The sequence below is a fragment of the Hippocampus comes genome, unplaced genomic scaffold (assembly GCF_001891065.2).
Source record: "Hippocampus comes isolate QL1 unplaced genomic scaffold, H_comes_QL1_v1.1 scaffold57, whole genome shotgun sequence".
NCBI classification, from domain to species: domain Eukaryota; kingdom Metazoa; phylum Chordata; class Actinopteri; order Syngnathiformes; family Syngnathidae; genus Hippocampus; species Hippocampus comes.
The window spans coordinates 1,155,897-1,171,949 of record NW_017805039.1 but is presented as its reverse complement, the minus strand read 5'-3'; the positions used below and the strand labels follow the sequence as shown (position 1 = coordinate 1,171,949).

The 16,053-nt window shown below is 43.3% G+C and overlaps 1 long non-coding RNA gene across 1 annotated transcript in view; it reads right to left on the bottom strand.

The window, feature by feature from the left end:
* Nucleotides 1-5,261: 5,261 nt before the first annotated feature.
* The window catches only part of LOC109512482 (uncharacterized), a 35,019-nt gene continuing 24,227 nt past the window's right edge, over nucleotides 5,262-16,053 (bottom strand). Inside the window, exons 4-6 of the long non-coding RNA XR_002167530.1 lie at nucleotides 13,692-13,807; nucleotides 11,556-11,620; nucleotides 5,262-5,919 (exon numbers count right to left, since the gene is read on the bottom strand). This is a non-coding gene — a long non-coding RNA (uncharacterized LOC109512482). The remainder of the gene's footprint in view (nucleotides 5,920-11,555; nucleotides 11,621-13,691; nucleotides 13,808-16,053) is intronic.

The following is a 16,053-nucleotide window of genomic DNA, read 5'->3' as shown; positions in this document are numbered from 1 at the left end:
GTTAGGTTTGACGTTGCGCAAGTGAACAAGAGATGAATCCAAGAAAAACACTCTCTTGCTTGACGAAACATGCAGAAGAGCTGAAATGGTTCCAAAAACAGGCCACAAAAGCCTTTCCTCTGTTGCGAGTGCAAAGTTCATCTTCGCGATACCTGATACTTTTTACGTCAAACATGTAAAATTCATCCACTTGAGGTGTTGGGTTTTTTTTTTCACTTGAAATGTGAAAAAATTTAAATAAGTCACTTTGTAGAAAAAACGTGAAATGGATGTTCAACGCAATGCACCTCACAGTATAGAAAATGGGTGGATATTTAAAATTGCAGATGTATAGTACGTCTGCACATGTGTATAATTCTGTGCACATTTGACTTGAAATGCTTTTTAACAGAGGCTGTATCAGTATCACTCATGTCAATTCATCGGGCATTTTGGGGACTGCAACTCATTTTTTACTCAGGTTTACCAAATAATTTTTAAATATCAATGTGTCCGGAAATATTTGAAAATGACTTTGGCAACTATATTTTTAGGCTAATGACCTGGTTGTTACAATATGCTTAATTTGCGTTAGGATTATGAGAGGGTCCTTCGGTTTAAAAAATAAATAAATAAATCTGACTGGGTTCTTGGAGCCAAAAAGTTTGCAAACCGTTGAATTCATGTCACAAAATCAATTTTTAAAAATATCACGTGTGCTTGTTAACTAGACATTTATTTTTTAATTTGTGTAGATTCTCGGTGATGCCGTTAAGGTAATCCACAAAGGTTCAATCGAGTCTATTGGACTCTTTTTATATGTTAAATGTGTTTATTTGTTGTCAATAAACTTTCAAAAATGGCAACTTTATGAATGACAAGTATTGCAAAGGGCTACAGCGCACTACTAATCAGTGGCAATTCCACACGTGACCATTAGAGGGCAGCATGTGAACCCGCACTTGTCCTCCACCCAGGATGTGTGAGGAAAATCGCGGGAGGAAAGTTCAAAGGTGCTAAGAAGACGTATTTTGGTGCAAATTGGGTGAGATGAGTGTGGATTTGAAATGCAGTGGTAGAAATAGATCTGGGAAGTGACTCTTAGTGGCTCCACTGACATTCAACTGCTGAAGACAAAAAGGAAGCAGTTGCTATGGTGGCTAAACGAGGGGGGAGATGATTCAAACCTGTGACTTTTTAATAACGGGACAATCTGTTACCCCCACCCACACTCACTTGAAAGAACACCAGAGATGCATGGAACTGGTTAATTGTTCCTTCACAACTCAAATCTGCCGGTGGAATTTTTTTAGTTAAAGCGATGTCACATTGAATTAATTTCAACAAATATCCCAGCAGGGGTGCAACGAGACTTTTTGGGCCCCATGAAAACAGAATATATCACGCTCCATTAAACAATTACTATCTGGTGTGAAAGACCCTCTCAGCTGCGGGACAATATTTCCACTCAAGATGGAATTTTGCACCATGTACTTTGACAGAGTACATTCTCTCTATTTACGTCATACTTCTGTCACATTAAAACCAGAAAATGTTGATTCTTACGAACAGAAGCATTGAAATAATTTTGTTTGAAAACAAAGTATATTGCAATTAAGATTTAGCGCAGATTTGGAATGACCTCAGCTTAGTGTCATTTGGAGGCCGTGTGCGCGTTGAGGGAACAGATGTGCACTTTCGAAGAAGAGGGGGAGAAAGTAAAGCAACAACGAGCCAAACATTGGAAATGCAACAGTCATTAGTATTGCCGCCATGCCAATATGATTGAGCTGCATGAATTTTTGCTCGCAACAAGTGGCCGGGCAAAGACTGTGACCGCATCAAATGGTATAACTTTTTGATGCGGTATAAGTATCTATCACATCACAGTATCTATCACATCGGTAAAGTATTAAAAAAAAACAAACAAACAAAAAAAAAAACATGACAGTGATTTTCCCTGTTGAGCAATCAAAAACACAAAACGTAATATTTTCTGAACTTGTTTTTGTACTTAACTGACACTCCTATCACCCCATCGACATGAAGTCAACATTGCACTTAAAAAAAAAAAAATGATAATAATAATAATAACCGAATTTGCTCCATGTCCGGCGTGCACAATATGTTTCCAATAGACGACTGTTAAAACAGAGACCAGGAAAAACACCCGTTTTTCATTGCGCTCTACGTTCTCTTCTGATAATGCGACGAAGCTCATTTCCTATTTGCACTCGGCACCCGTCGGTCTGCTTTCACTTACGCCGAAGCTCGAGTGCACGTGTGTGAATGTGTGCCCCCCTGACCTCCGAGTACTGTATACTGTGAGAGAGGCCCGCCGCACCCCGCGTTCCACATTGTGTCTGCCGCATCCAGTTGTATTCCCGTCAACCGTATCCGTTTTCTACACTGTTTATCCTGGGGAGCGGGGGCCTTTCCCGGCTGTGGGAAAGGCTGACGACACCCACGGACTGGGCCTCAGTTAGTCACAAGGTATTAGAGACACAGAAGAAGTCAATCTAAGTAGGAATTCAACAGTATGCTGCCTTGCACTGTAGTCAGGCAAATGTAGTACTGGACCACAAATGACCCAGTCGGATTCCTGTTAACCCATAAAACATGTCTGACATATTAATCAGGACTGCATGGAGGTGTGGGGGGAGGGGGGGTTGGCGCGGCTATTGCTCTCATTGGGCCGAGTTACGCTGCCTGCCGGCCAATAAGAGAAGATTGCTTTCTCTCCTTCTCCTAGCAACAACGCTCCTTTTCTCCGCAGCGAAGCGGAGGGCAAAGCGACAGCCCTAATTTGATATGATGAATAATTGCAACTTAATAGCTTTGCAGCAGAAGGCAGGAAGCGGCCGTTTAGACGTTTTAGCGCGGCGAGGTGATACGATTTCAGTCGCCCGCTTCCTCCATCGCACTCCTCCTTCTGCTTTCAGGCAGCGCCGAACCATCTTAAAGGAACAGCCCTGCATATTTAAGGAGCCCCCCCCCCCCCTCGCTCTCCCCACTTGTCCAGAGGCATTGTGGGTGATCATCTGTACTTGTTGACCTCACAGTGCTTGAATGGTGCAGGGGCCTCTCTCAGGAGGGAGAAGGAGTACCTTGGCACGGACGCTATGCTGGCTTCTCGGCCAGTTTTTCCCCAACGGTTACTGAGCCAAGACGCATATTTTACATTAGAAAAATATTGCGGCACGCCACCAAATAAAAACACCACCAAAATACATGGACTCAATTTAAGATGATCTCATCTTAATTTACGGAACACAAAAATGCACTTGGTGTAAAATGTGGGCCGGTCGAATTGAATTCTGACGTATTCATGGCAACGGGTTTTATTTGTACCTTGTTTTGCCTGTCAGTATATGTAGTTGGTCTGGATGAAGATACATCATTTGTAAATAAATACTTTTGTAAACAATTTGGTGACATTTTCGCCTGACACACATGGTGTTCCGTTCAGCAACGTTTCAGGCAACACAACGAATGTATTTTTATCCCAGAAAAAACACAATTTAGACACAGTGGTACTTCAATTTACGAGTGTCCCGACTTTTTCACTCTGCTGACTTCTTTCATAACGAATGAGCTTCTCCATCGCTCCAGAGAAGTGGGGAAAAAAATTGAGCACTTAAGGTGGAATCTTTACTCACAAAAGTTTACAAACAATTATTTTCACACAAATATCGCTTGTGGTCACGAGCTACGCTTCCTGACATCCACACTCACTTGTGCTTTCTCACACAGTGTAAACATCATTGGCTGCACGTAGTGTTCCAGGTGGTTTATTTTTTTAGTATTCAGTTTGGTTCTCGCTGGTTAGGTAAGCCCTCAGTACCAGTTGCCAAATCTGTTTGTATGTCTATGTGTGAGTGTGTATGTGAGAGAGAGAGAGAGAGAGAGAGAGCTAATGCCACTGTTAGCAAAAGCTCATGAAAATTATTTGGCAACACTGCCTGATGATCTCTCACGACACACCAATGTGCTTCAGCACATTCGCTTGCTATCTTTGAACACGCGCACGCACGCACGCACTATGTGAGCAAGGCTCACTTGTTGAAACAAATTCATCACAAAGCTGAGTCAAGAAAAGATTTCGAGATACAGTAAGACAGCAAAAACAATTTGGATTTGATTTGAGAGGGGCTCTTTCAACACCTGTTGCCACGCTGCAAGAGTGTACTTCACGTGGCTGTCTGACCCCCTGACCCCCATCACATTCCAGCCGTTGCCCTACTGGGACTCGCAGGGAGCGGCGCACATATTGCAAAGTGCCCAAAAATGGCCTCAAGGACCAAGGAGTCGACAAATTGCGGTCGGCTTGAGTACTTCTTCTTCTCTGTGATTCCCAACCACATGAGTATAGGTAATCAGAAGTAGAGATCATCATAATGTCAGTTAATTGGTCAGAAAATGATTTCTTTTCTAATCGATCCATCTATATAGATATGGATATATATCTATATAGATATATCTATATCTATATATATATATATATATATATATATCTATATATATATACATACACACACATAAACGGTTGGGCTCTATGAACTTCTACTGTACTTGCAAGACCTTGCAAATTCAGCATATTACCTCCCAGTGGGTCAAGGTCAATAAGGGTGGTATGCAGAAATTGTATGGCAGGCTGAGGAGCAGATAATTAACTGCACATATGACCCGCCGCCCTTTTCCGGCATCCCTCATCGTGCCTCTCAATTGTTTAACAGCAGGGGCGAACCCCCCCATAAAGCTCATTTAGGCTGCTTTCAATGAGGCTCAATGAGGGAAAAAAAATGCTCTAGCCCCCTTTGAAGTTTGTTCAAGTGTGCCATCCTGCACGGTCGCCGCCTTCTCTCCAGCCCAATGGACCGTTACTGTACTAGCGGCTCAGCGCGCAAGCCCCGTTCAACCTTATGTGACCCTTGCTCCGCACACCTGCCCTCCAGGAATGCAGCTGATGTGACTTTTTTTAATATTCGCCCGCACTGCGAGCACTCAAATTTGGCAGTGCAGCGTTAACACAAGCTGACACCACAGATTAGCCACAGACATCAGGAATGCTACAGCCTTTTGGTGCCACGTGGACTTTGGCCAAGAGTGCCATTGGCTGCAAAGGCCACAAGAGAAAAAAAATGGACACTCAATTCTGTTCTTCCAACATCGTGGCAACAATTTGGGAAGGGCCCTATTCTGTTGCGGAAAGGTCTATAAAGGCCTGCTCGGATTGTGTTGGGTGTGAAACTCAATCAAATATTTTGGGGTGCACTACAACAAACACTGTGGACAAAATATTGCCAGAGACATGCTCCAAAATCTTATTGGGAATCTTCAAGGAGATGTTTGAGCGAAGGAGGTGGCACCAAGCGTGGATTTTCTTTCATTCATTTCCACTTCCAGTCGGTCTAATGGCTAATCCGGAATATACGTCCTAAAATATGTAAACCAAGCATGAGGAGAACATGCAAACTTCAACACAGGAAAGGTCAGAGCTGACATTTGAATCCCAACTGTGAGGCAAACGTGCTGCCCATGATGAAAACAATTCAGTTCGAGTCTACTTTGTATGCAATAAGCAATAAGTAACTCGCTGGCAATGTAATATCCAAGATAACACAAACATGGACATTGGTGCATATCCCATCTTACCAAAAGAACGTGCGTGAAGTTTGAAGTTAGAAGCAGGAAGCTTGAAATAACGTTTGGGATCATTTTTACAAAAGCGCAACTATGCAATCATTTTGGGAGTTGCCGTAGGACATCAAACACATTGAGAGGATTTGTACTGAGAGCAAAGCTTAACCGGGCCCCTGAGTGTGGAATCCCTCCTCGTCTTCAGACACTTTAGTCATGTTACCTTTGCGTTGGCATTCAAAGCAGATCAGCCGCTGACCACCTCTGAGGATTCAGCGACTGGCCGCGCTCTCAGTGCTGCTGTGATGTGCAAATAAACACCGAGGATTGAAATTCTAACAGAGTCTTTTAACATTTATCCTATCATCAAACAGGAGAAGGTGGACGAAAGCCCTGACGAAGGCACGACTGCTTCGTAAGGGGAAAAAGGGTCAAAAGATGCAAAGTACAGCCGGCCAACGGGGGCAGCTGAGAAATTGGTTTTCCTGCAGGTCCACAATCACATACGGGGGCCCTGTCTCATTTCTATGGCAACCTGCAGGCTATTATCATACTTAAACTTTATTAAGAAAGGGCTAAGGTTGGCGGGGGGTATGAAGAGAGGACGGGGGGGAGTGGTGGGGGGCTCATTGTGGTGGATTTTCTCTCTTTACAGCAGGAAAATGGAATGAGAAAGCGTGAATGAGTATGAAAGAGACTTTGCAATGGTGAAAGCTAAGGTGCATAAGAGCTTAAAACTGTACTTCCTGTTCTAATTATGCCTCCAACCGCCCGCCAAAGAAATCTACCTTGTTTTTATTGGGTAATAAAAGCATGTTCCCATTTGGGAGATTTCCATTGTGCTTTTACAACATTTTGAAACCAAGGCTGAATTTTTGGACCAAAGTTATGTTTGAGCACAAACACTAAACTGCTCAACAGCATTCCTCCACTGAAGCAAGGTGGTGGCAACATCATTTTTTTTTCTTCAGCCGGCACTGGGGCCTCAGGCCAGGTAGAAGGAATTATGAACACTTCCAAAATAGCAGTCATTGTTGCCGCAAAACCTTAAGGCTTCTGCCTGAAAGCAAAAAGTTAAAAAAAAAAAAAAAAAAAAGTCAGAGAAAGCCTACTAGAACATCTGAGCTTTATTTGCTGTTAATCAGAGGCATTTTAAACTGTGGCAGATGTTTGCTGACTCCCAGGTAACATGAATTTGAATGTGTTTGGTTAATTCTGAATTTAGCCACGTCTCAATTATAAAAGGGTGTTCACATTTGTGCAACCGCATTATCTCCGCTGTTTATTTCTACTTTGCCTCTCAAAATCAATTGAGTTGTCTGGGTTCTAAGCCACAATAATGGAAAAAGTTCGATCTTGGTCTCATTTGTATATCACAAAAAAGCTGACGTTTGAGCAGCGGTGTGAACACTTTTTTTTTTGTTTTTTTTTTAACAGAAAATGATCTTCCACAGACTGTTCCTACAAAACTGGAGGCAAAAGTTTGTGCCAAATGTAGTCGTAAAATGAATCATTAAAATTTTCAATTTTGTTCATTGTCACAGATCATGTTTATCATTTACTACTGTCAAGTCATCACGATAGTTTTTAATTAGCACTTTTTTTTCTTTTTGGGGGTGGCAGGTGGGGAGGGCTTTAAAACTACCCCTTTTAAGTTTAGTGTGCAGATAATTAGCCAGCAGCACCGAGGTCTGCTTGCTGCTGCTACTGCTAAAACGTGTGGATGTATGTGTGTGGGTGTGCACATGCTGGGTTAGTGTGACAGTGCATTAGCAGCCGGAGTCCATTCGCTCCATCCCCAGAGAGAGGCCAGCACGGCCATATTAACATTCTTCTCAGAAAGGCCACAGGATCTCCTCTCAATGCTGTCTGACTCCAAACAAAAGTCGTGTGTGTGTGTGTGTGTGTGTGTGTGTGTGTGTGTGTGTGTGTGTGTGTGTGTGTGTGAGACTGTATGTGTGTCACAGAGACAGGCTGGCGGTGTATGTAAGTGTATGTAAGATGAGGAGGAAAAGACTAGAAGAGTGAAATGAGAGACAGCAGGAGGAGGGCATGAGATTCATTGTATAGTATATGTGAAGTACTACAGTTTAGATTTGTCCATCACCTCTCCATAAAAAAAAGGAATAAACAACAATTTATGTTCATGTATGTTTGCCACAATTACTGATAATTCTGACATAAGGATCGCTTTATGTGAAGAAAAAAAAAAAACAATTTCAGTGTTTTGGAGAATTCGTGAGCAGCTCGCCTGCACTGCTTCTATTTTTGCCTGCGTACTTCCATGAATGCGCTGGGCTGCTTTTAAACAAGCAGTAATATGAGAGAGGGTCTTCGTTGAATTTGATTATACAGTAACGAGCAGCGCCGGGGTCTGTGTGCATCAGTGTCACAGGCGGTAGCAAGTGTAGACAATTGACTTCCTATGCATAACTGCACAACATCTGGTCTTCATTATTGAGAGGCCGAAATCCTTCTAACGTTTCATGTGAAAACTGCCCCTCGTCATGCAATCTACCTGCTTGACTTGTTCTCGGGCTTGGTGATGACAATGATGAAGCGCATGTGTTGGAATACAGAAAAACAAACAAAAAAAAAATGTACACAGCTCAAATATTTTTTCTATTATCGTAATGTCCTTATGAGGATTTTTAATAAATGCATATATTGCAACAATCTGATTTTTATTGGCCTCTGATTTCAAGTCGAGTTATTTATCAATTTGCTGAACAGAATAAGGGATGCTAAAAATGGACGGATCTGCAATATGAGGCCGGCATTTGGGTTCACCGCCATCACGGCCCTCCGAAGGAAAACCAAACTACGATGTGGCTCACGACAAAATTGAGTTTGACACCCCTGAGTCCTAACTAATTAACAACGAACCTTATTTCACATGCCCAGATAAGCAATAGCCTCTTTTCCTGAAAGGCGCTTAGTAGAAAATACAGCAAAATATGAACAATATTCATTTTATATGCAAAATGACCCGGTCGGTATACAAAGATAAAAAAATATTTTCCATTGTAAATTATAAATTGCACAACAACTGAAGGTGAATTATGTATTTTCAATGGCTAGCTGATTTTTTTTTTTTTTTTTGTCGAATACGGTTGTTGCAAATCTGTGTGGTTCTCCACCCTCAGATCCCCTTTTTCGAACGTTTTTTCGAAGAGAAAGTGTTAATTTTCTCTCTCATTTTACATCGATAGTGGCTAGATATAGGCAAATATATTACGATGAAGAAAACATTCGAATAATTTTAGCGTTCAGGTTCGGCATAAATCTGATGTAGGAAGTTGGTAAGACTTCAAAGTTAGGTGTGGGTGAAGCACATAAGGGCAATGAATTGAATAATGATTACAGCGAAGACAGGATTTGTCGAATAAATAAAACCAGCATGCTAGAAGCATCGACAAATGTTTGATGCCGGTTGGACAATTTCGCTCCAGCGCTGCAGAGGCGAGCACTAACAAGATGGCGGTGGTCTGCAGCGGAAAGACTGGTGAGAGCGCTGTCCAGCGAGGGCAGACCACCCCCCCCAAAAAAAAAACACTGTGAGCTACTGATGGCACCCCAGATGCCAAGTATCACAGTGATTTGGAGCATGTCCATTCCACAAGGCGGGGTAGACCCAGTTCCCCCCACCCCCATCCCCTTCAACTAAAAGATCCTTTTGCTCCAAACGATAGAATCTCTGCCTCCCAGACAGAGGCGCAATACTGCAGTGATAAGGGAAGAGGAAGGAGGGAAAGCGATTGTTGGCACATAAGGTAGCAACATCTGCCTCGGCTTTTGCTGCGGCAGCCAAAAGCGGGCGACACATGCAAGAAGAAAGGACCGAGCCATCTGAGGGCATCTCAGGATGCTGCGCGAGAGGATATGGTTGGAGGGAAGACAGAGCGCGAACATGACCACGCTCGCGTTGATGCTGTGCCCTCATATAACACCTTTACTCATCTTGTCATGAATATTGACAACCTCCCTGGGAGTGAAACTGTGAAAACAACATTTACGAGGCCTGGGCTTTGAATTGAAACTCTGTGATTTCGATTTTGCTTCTCATGATCATAAAACAATATAGTTGAAGAAAAATGATTCATGTGCTTAGAAAGATCACCAATGCTAATACGAGCAGACAATGTAAAATCCCATTAATAGGCTAATAGAACATTAGCATCTGGTTCCAGGAGTTAAATACGTATTCCTTCAAATAATGAATATTCACATACAAAACGCTGTACAGGAACACATTCAGATAAGTAGTAACAGTGAACAAAGGCATATATTCTTCCAAATCTGTGAAAAACGAGTTACACTTCTGAAGCTCAATTCCAACTTTTTTCTTCTACTCTTATCCTAAACGTAAATGTGTACTCCATGCATGCACGGCACCATACTGCCCCTAAGAGGCCACAGCAGGTATTCAATTATATTTATTAGTTCACTTTGTGACCAAGTCATCTTCTTTTTGTTATTTCAAATTATAATTATAGTTGAATTTTGGTTGTTGATTAACTATAGCAATAAATGAATCATTATTTTTAGTAATGATGATTTCAATATCAATCAAAACATAATTTGAGTTTTTTTCACAATTGCCAAGCCCTTAATGATCTATGTACAAAAGCTACATCTCTTTCAGATAAATTCTTTACTGTCTTCCCAAAAATAAATAAATGGTGTGGCCGTGTGAGTGACGTCAGTGACTCTGATTGAAATATAATTTGAAATGACTTCGAAACGTTTTTATCGTTTGTATTAAATTTCACTGTGTTATAATAATATTGTTGAAATTTATCATGCTTTTTTTTTTGTTTGTTTATTTTTGTTTCTTTGCTGGTTGCAATAAATCCCAACCGCCTCATAGGTAGGAATGCATGGGCCGCCGCGCTCACCGAGTGTCGTTACCAAATATGGTGCGTCCCCTGTAACTACTGATTGTTGAGCCATTTGTAGTTGTCAACCATGCGAACAAGGATAGAGAAGTGAGCACAAATATGAATAAGCTATTTTTGCATGATTTCTCATCTTATGGAGAGTCATACACATTGTTTGTAGAAAGCTTTTCCTATTTTCGTCGAGGTTTGTATGGTTTGTTTAGATTGTCTGTCTGTGGTAGCACTCGATTTATGTAGCGAGGACATTTACACCGAACAGTGACATTGACCTACTGGTGCTTGTAGGAAAACTCTCAAAACATTCATTTATAGCACAGGTGACAAACTCAAGGCCCGGGGGCCAGATCTGGCCCACCACATCATTTGATGTGGCCCGCGAAAGCAAATCAAACATGTTGAGTTCTATGATGCTGGCTAAAATTTGTACCAACATTTCAAATTCTCCTATGTAATATATAAGAGAGCTATTGTATGTTTTTTTTGTTACGAAAGCCCTCAATCCAGTAACTTAAACGATAGTTGAATGAACCATTATTCTTGACTTCCTTATATGGTTCCACAGTCATAACGGCCCACCAAGGGAACCGATAACTATAATGTGGCCCGCGACAAAAATGACTTTGACAACCCTGATTTATAGTGTCAACGATCATTTCTAGTATAGGAATCATTCAGAAAAAGTTGTGTGACAATAAAATAACTTTCTGGCTCAGGCCAGGGTAAAGTTTGTGAAAAACTCACTCACCTTTTATGTGGAGACAACATTGCTGGATCAGTAACATTTTTAACATGTTTACTTTGTCTTGAAGGACATTCTCCGAATTGTTTATAATATTTTCTGGGCATACACAAGACAGCTTGCAAACCAGTTTTCATGAGTCAAAATATAAATGTCTCCAATGAGAGCATGTAAAGGTTAACTGGCCACATCCAATCGTTTGATGACCAATACTCGATTAATTGTGTATTCGTACAGTTTATGACATCATCTGAAGCCACCGTAGGCTTGTGTCCTGCGATTGTGTGATCACTTACTTGCTGAGGTCATTCTGGATCAAAGTTCCTTATGGCCACCATCCTCACAGTGAACTGAAAAGAGGCTGTCGAATTAAAAGTCAAAAAAAGGTTAAGTGGTGTGAGACAGTATGGCGTTATATATCCACAAAAGCCAGAACTGTGTCACAAGCGTTCTTCAATGACCACAGTAAAGGTGTAGCAAAGTTAAAAGCTACCCGAGCTACTGTCACGGCATCGTCGTCATTGCATCGCAAAAAAACCTAGCCTTGTTTAATGATCCCCACACCACCGGTGTTCAAGTGCTGGACATCACCGAATGATTGTGACTTAAACAAAGAGGAGTGAGAAACGAAAATACGCTTCGGCGAGAGGTGCTAATGGGGAGCAGGAAATGAAGATACTGAGAGATCACAGCCCAATTATAGAAACAGACATTTGCTTCCAGACACATTTCAACACATGCCAGTAGTTTAAGGAGAACTGAGCACTGAGGCAACATTTCTGAATGTGGCATACTGGCTGGCTTCAGTAAAAAAAAAAAACCAAAAAAAAAACCAAATGTTGACAACGCTGCTGATGCGCTCGCCCCTACAGGCCAACTCTACCGTTCTGTGTATGCTTTGCACACGAGGCAAATTGTTGGAGGTGTGATCAATTAGAGGCGAGGAAAGACGGCGATTGTCATGAGGTCAAACACACATGTACCGAGCTTTAAGTGTCACGCTCTCAAAAGTACTCTGTGTTGCTCTCAAAAAGAAGCATAGAGCCAAGTCCCGTAGCAAGCTGCACAGCCAATGGGCAACGTTTTACGGTATATTTTTGTCTCCGCATGCAGTATAGTACAGTGTTTTTTGTGTTATTTTTTCGAGCTGCTGTTGCACATGACAGTATGCACAATGCATGGCTGTTTGTATGGCACGTGGAAATATTTTTGTGCCCACAAACGTGGCAGCATTTGCCATATCACCCCACCCCGTGTTGGACATGCCTCCATCTTAGTCACGTGTCCTTTATACCCACATTCCTCTATGCATCCCTCCGCCCCCTCTCCTCCACCCAGCACCCCACACGCTGTGCTTGCCTCTGGGTCCAAACCCCTCCGTAACCTGAATGAAACCCACATCTTTCATTTCGCCCGCTTCGATCTCCCACTGTGTGGCCGGCTCGAATTAATGTTCCCCGTCCTCATCACGCCTCGCTTTATAAATGATGCCGCCGCGTCTTTGTTGCGCTTTGTGCCTTTCCGCCATCTTAGTGCATTTTTTTTTTCCCCCTCGGGTTTGTTTTACAATCAAGAGATGTGTGAGTGCCCCTCGCAGCTCCCAAGAACCCAACCCGTGCACATCACAGCAAAACGTCACAAGTTAGGGTCTCAGGGAATGAGAGAGGTACAGACTGCTTGTGTCAGGCCTCGGTTATGCAATTTCAGTGTATGATCATCTGCTGGATGACTATGGCTTGGACTGGAGCAGACAATGGCACTCTCCTCTCTCTCTCTGGCTTTGTGCTCTGCTGCACAACCTTTTGCCACTCGAGCCCAGTAAGTTTGGACCGACATGAGCCACAATCCATGCTTTCATTCATCAACAATGTCGACAATTAAATTTGATGCGGAAGCGACAAACCGATGCAGGCGGCGAGTCGCGAGCAGACAAAAAGAATGATTCGGAAACTTGCAGCAAATGACTGCAGTCACCGCTGAATGGCCATACACACCCAGAGAGACATCGCTTATCACATGACATTCATGAGAACGCCGCTGCTTCTGTATATTCGAGCTTCTGTGTGGCTGCGAAAGCTTGGATTGAGTGGAGCACGGGATGTTAATCGATGTAAAAACGTATTAAACCTGCAAACATGCATGCTCGCAGGTGACAAGGGCGTTAGTAGCGTAGATAAAAATGACCACCGGGGTCTGCCTCGACAGAAAAAAAAAAAAAAGCCTCCTCTAACTGAGGAGAGATTGGGCTCCTCATCGTCAGTTCCTGCTTTTGAGTAAAGTATCTCCAGAGATGCAACGCTTGTCAGCCCACAGAGCCCGCACCTGTGCCATTGTGAGGCTTTCACTTTCTGAAGGGGGAAAGCTTGTGCGTATAGCCGGCAAAATAGGATGGTCGCTCCACGAGGGGCGAGGAAGGATAGGAGGCAACTCACCCGGCTGACTGCTGTCTCGATGGCTGCCGCAGTCATCTCTGCGTGTCTCTCCATCGGTCAATCCTAGCAGAGGGAGGAAGACGACGTGGCCCGACAAGATGGAACGAAAGGCTTCTCTACGAGAAAAGAAGGCGAGAGAGAGAGAAAGACATTTTAGGACCGCTGGCCTGGGCGTTGATGGAAATGGATGAGACTAGCACATGGAGCCGCTATAGCAGATTGCTGCCGTCTCGCCGTCTGCTGCTCAGACATGCAGGACTGCACTATGTGCAGCCAGCGAGAGAGACAGCGAGAGGGAGAGAGAGAGAGCGAGGGAGAGAGCGAGGGAGACAGAGGGAAATATGGATTAAAAGGGTTAAATTAGGTGAACAGGAAAGAAAGACACGTTGAGGTTTGAAGAAACCACGACATAATTGCCGCTTGTGTCCAAACTAAGTGAGAGAAATTCTGTTTGGATGAAGAAACAAGTACCAGCCACGTCATCGACACAACTAAATCTACTTTTAGCATCATTGTTCAACTAAATCATTCCTACGGGATGCTTTGCGGCTGGCAAAAAAACCCCTCAAAAAAACAAGCAGAAGGGAACAAAGAGTACATCAATGAATCCATGCAGCCATTGCAAATGCATGACAACTAATGAATAAGAGCTGGAACAAATGAGGCTGCGAGGAGTCAAGAAATGGAAGTCTGCTAAGTTGACAGCCGAAGCAAATGCACCCAGAAAGGCACATCCTTCTACAAGCGATCCATTAAAATACACGTGGCCACACTTCCTAGATCGCAGCTTTACATCAGCCTCAAAAACAAACAGAATTACTTGGCAGGAAATACACGAAGAAGGAAAAATAAATAAATAAACTGGAGAATAATGGGGAAAAACGTGTCGAATGCCTGTTGCTGTCCGTCGCTCCTCTCCTTTCCCCTCCATATGACACTACGACACTCGCTCGGCTCGCACTGTCTCACACTTTCTGATGTCGGCCAGCGCTTCCGTCTTGCGATATCACACCTCCGCCGTTGGGTTCCCTTCCACTACCTTCACGGATTACAAACTCAGGTCCCCGAGGTAGACAAAACTCGGAGAGCCTCAGCATGGAGCACCAATGCAGCCAAAGTCGAGAAGGGAAAGAGAAATAAAGAACCTTTCATTTCCTCACAGCTGAAATCACTCAAGACTCAAAGGGCCTAATATATTCAGCAAAGGAGCGATAAAGAGGGGAAAAAGAGGGAGGGACAAAGAGAACGAGAGAACCGCATACCACGGGAGACAAAAGAAAAACAGGGAAGAATACATTAGTCTTACAACCCGCTCCTTTTTTTCATTTCAGAATTGAAAAAAAAAAAAGAAGAAGAAGAATCTCAATCCTTCCACGGTCGGCAAGTCCGGTATTCTGTTCCTGTCTGTCGCTCCCTCTGTGTGTGTGAGAGTAAGTGCCTATTACAGCATGTGTGGAGAAAAGGAGGGCGGGAACATGACGGGGAACTAAGCGAACACGACTGAGAGATGAAAGGAGGGCGCAAAGGAGAAAAAACGTGAAAATGCCAAGTGCGCTAAGGCGAACATATAGCCGCGACTTGGAGGCGATGGTCTTAAACTGTAGCAGAATTTGATCATGCCGTAAATCAGCAGCGAGGGCTCGCGAGGCAGACAACCAACATGGTTGGAGAGCAAGACCAACGGGGAGAAGAGGGAATTCTTCCGTCGGGGGGTTCCTCTGACAGGCAACGTTTAAGACTAACATTAGTGACAGCAGAAATGTTGCACGTGTGGTCCCGCACCATTTGTAACTGAAAACCGTCAACGTACTGTACATCATGAGAGTGTAAATATACATTGAATATACCGTGTTAAAAAATAATAGTTTTCATTTTGGCTAGAGTGTCGGTGTCTTATCATACTTGGACTATGACTTTTTTTTTTTTTTTTTTGTGGACATTCTGACACATTTTGTCAGTCATCCAACCACCCCCAGCTCACCTCGGCACACCTAACTAACTATAGAATTATTTTAAATGCGTACATTTAAACTCCACAAAGGGTTGTGGGCAGTGTGGCTCTTTCGGCAATTATGGGTACATATTTCCCTGCGGCCACAATCACACAAACAGCACAACTATGTGCAAGAATCGACACAAGAGTCACCTTGACTGTAAGTGACTGCTCGCTGGCTAACACTGCAAAGAACTGCCCCGTACAGTGGGCCCCAGCTTCTTTCTGGCCCAAAGAACTCGACTTTTTTTCCCCCAACCCCTCCATTCATCCCTCCCCACCTTCATCGAACCCGGTGGCCTTGAGACAGAGAGCGAAGAGTTTAAGTGGAAACAGTCTTTCATCATCATACCACTCCCCGGACTGCAC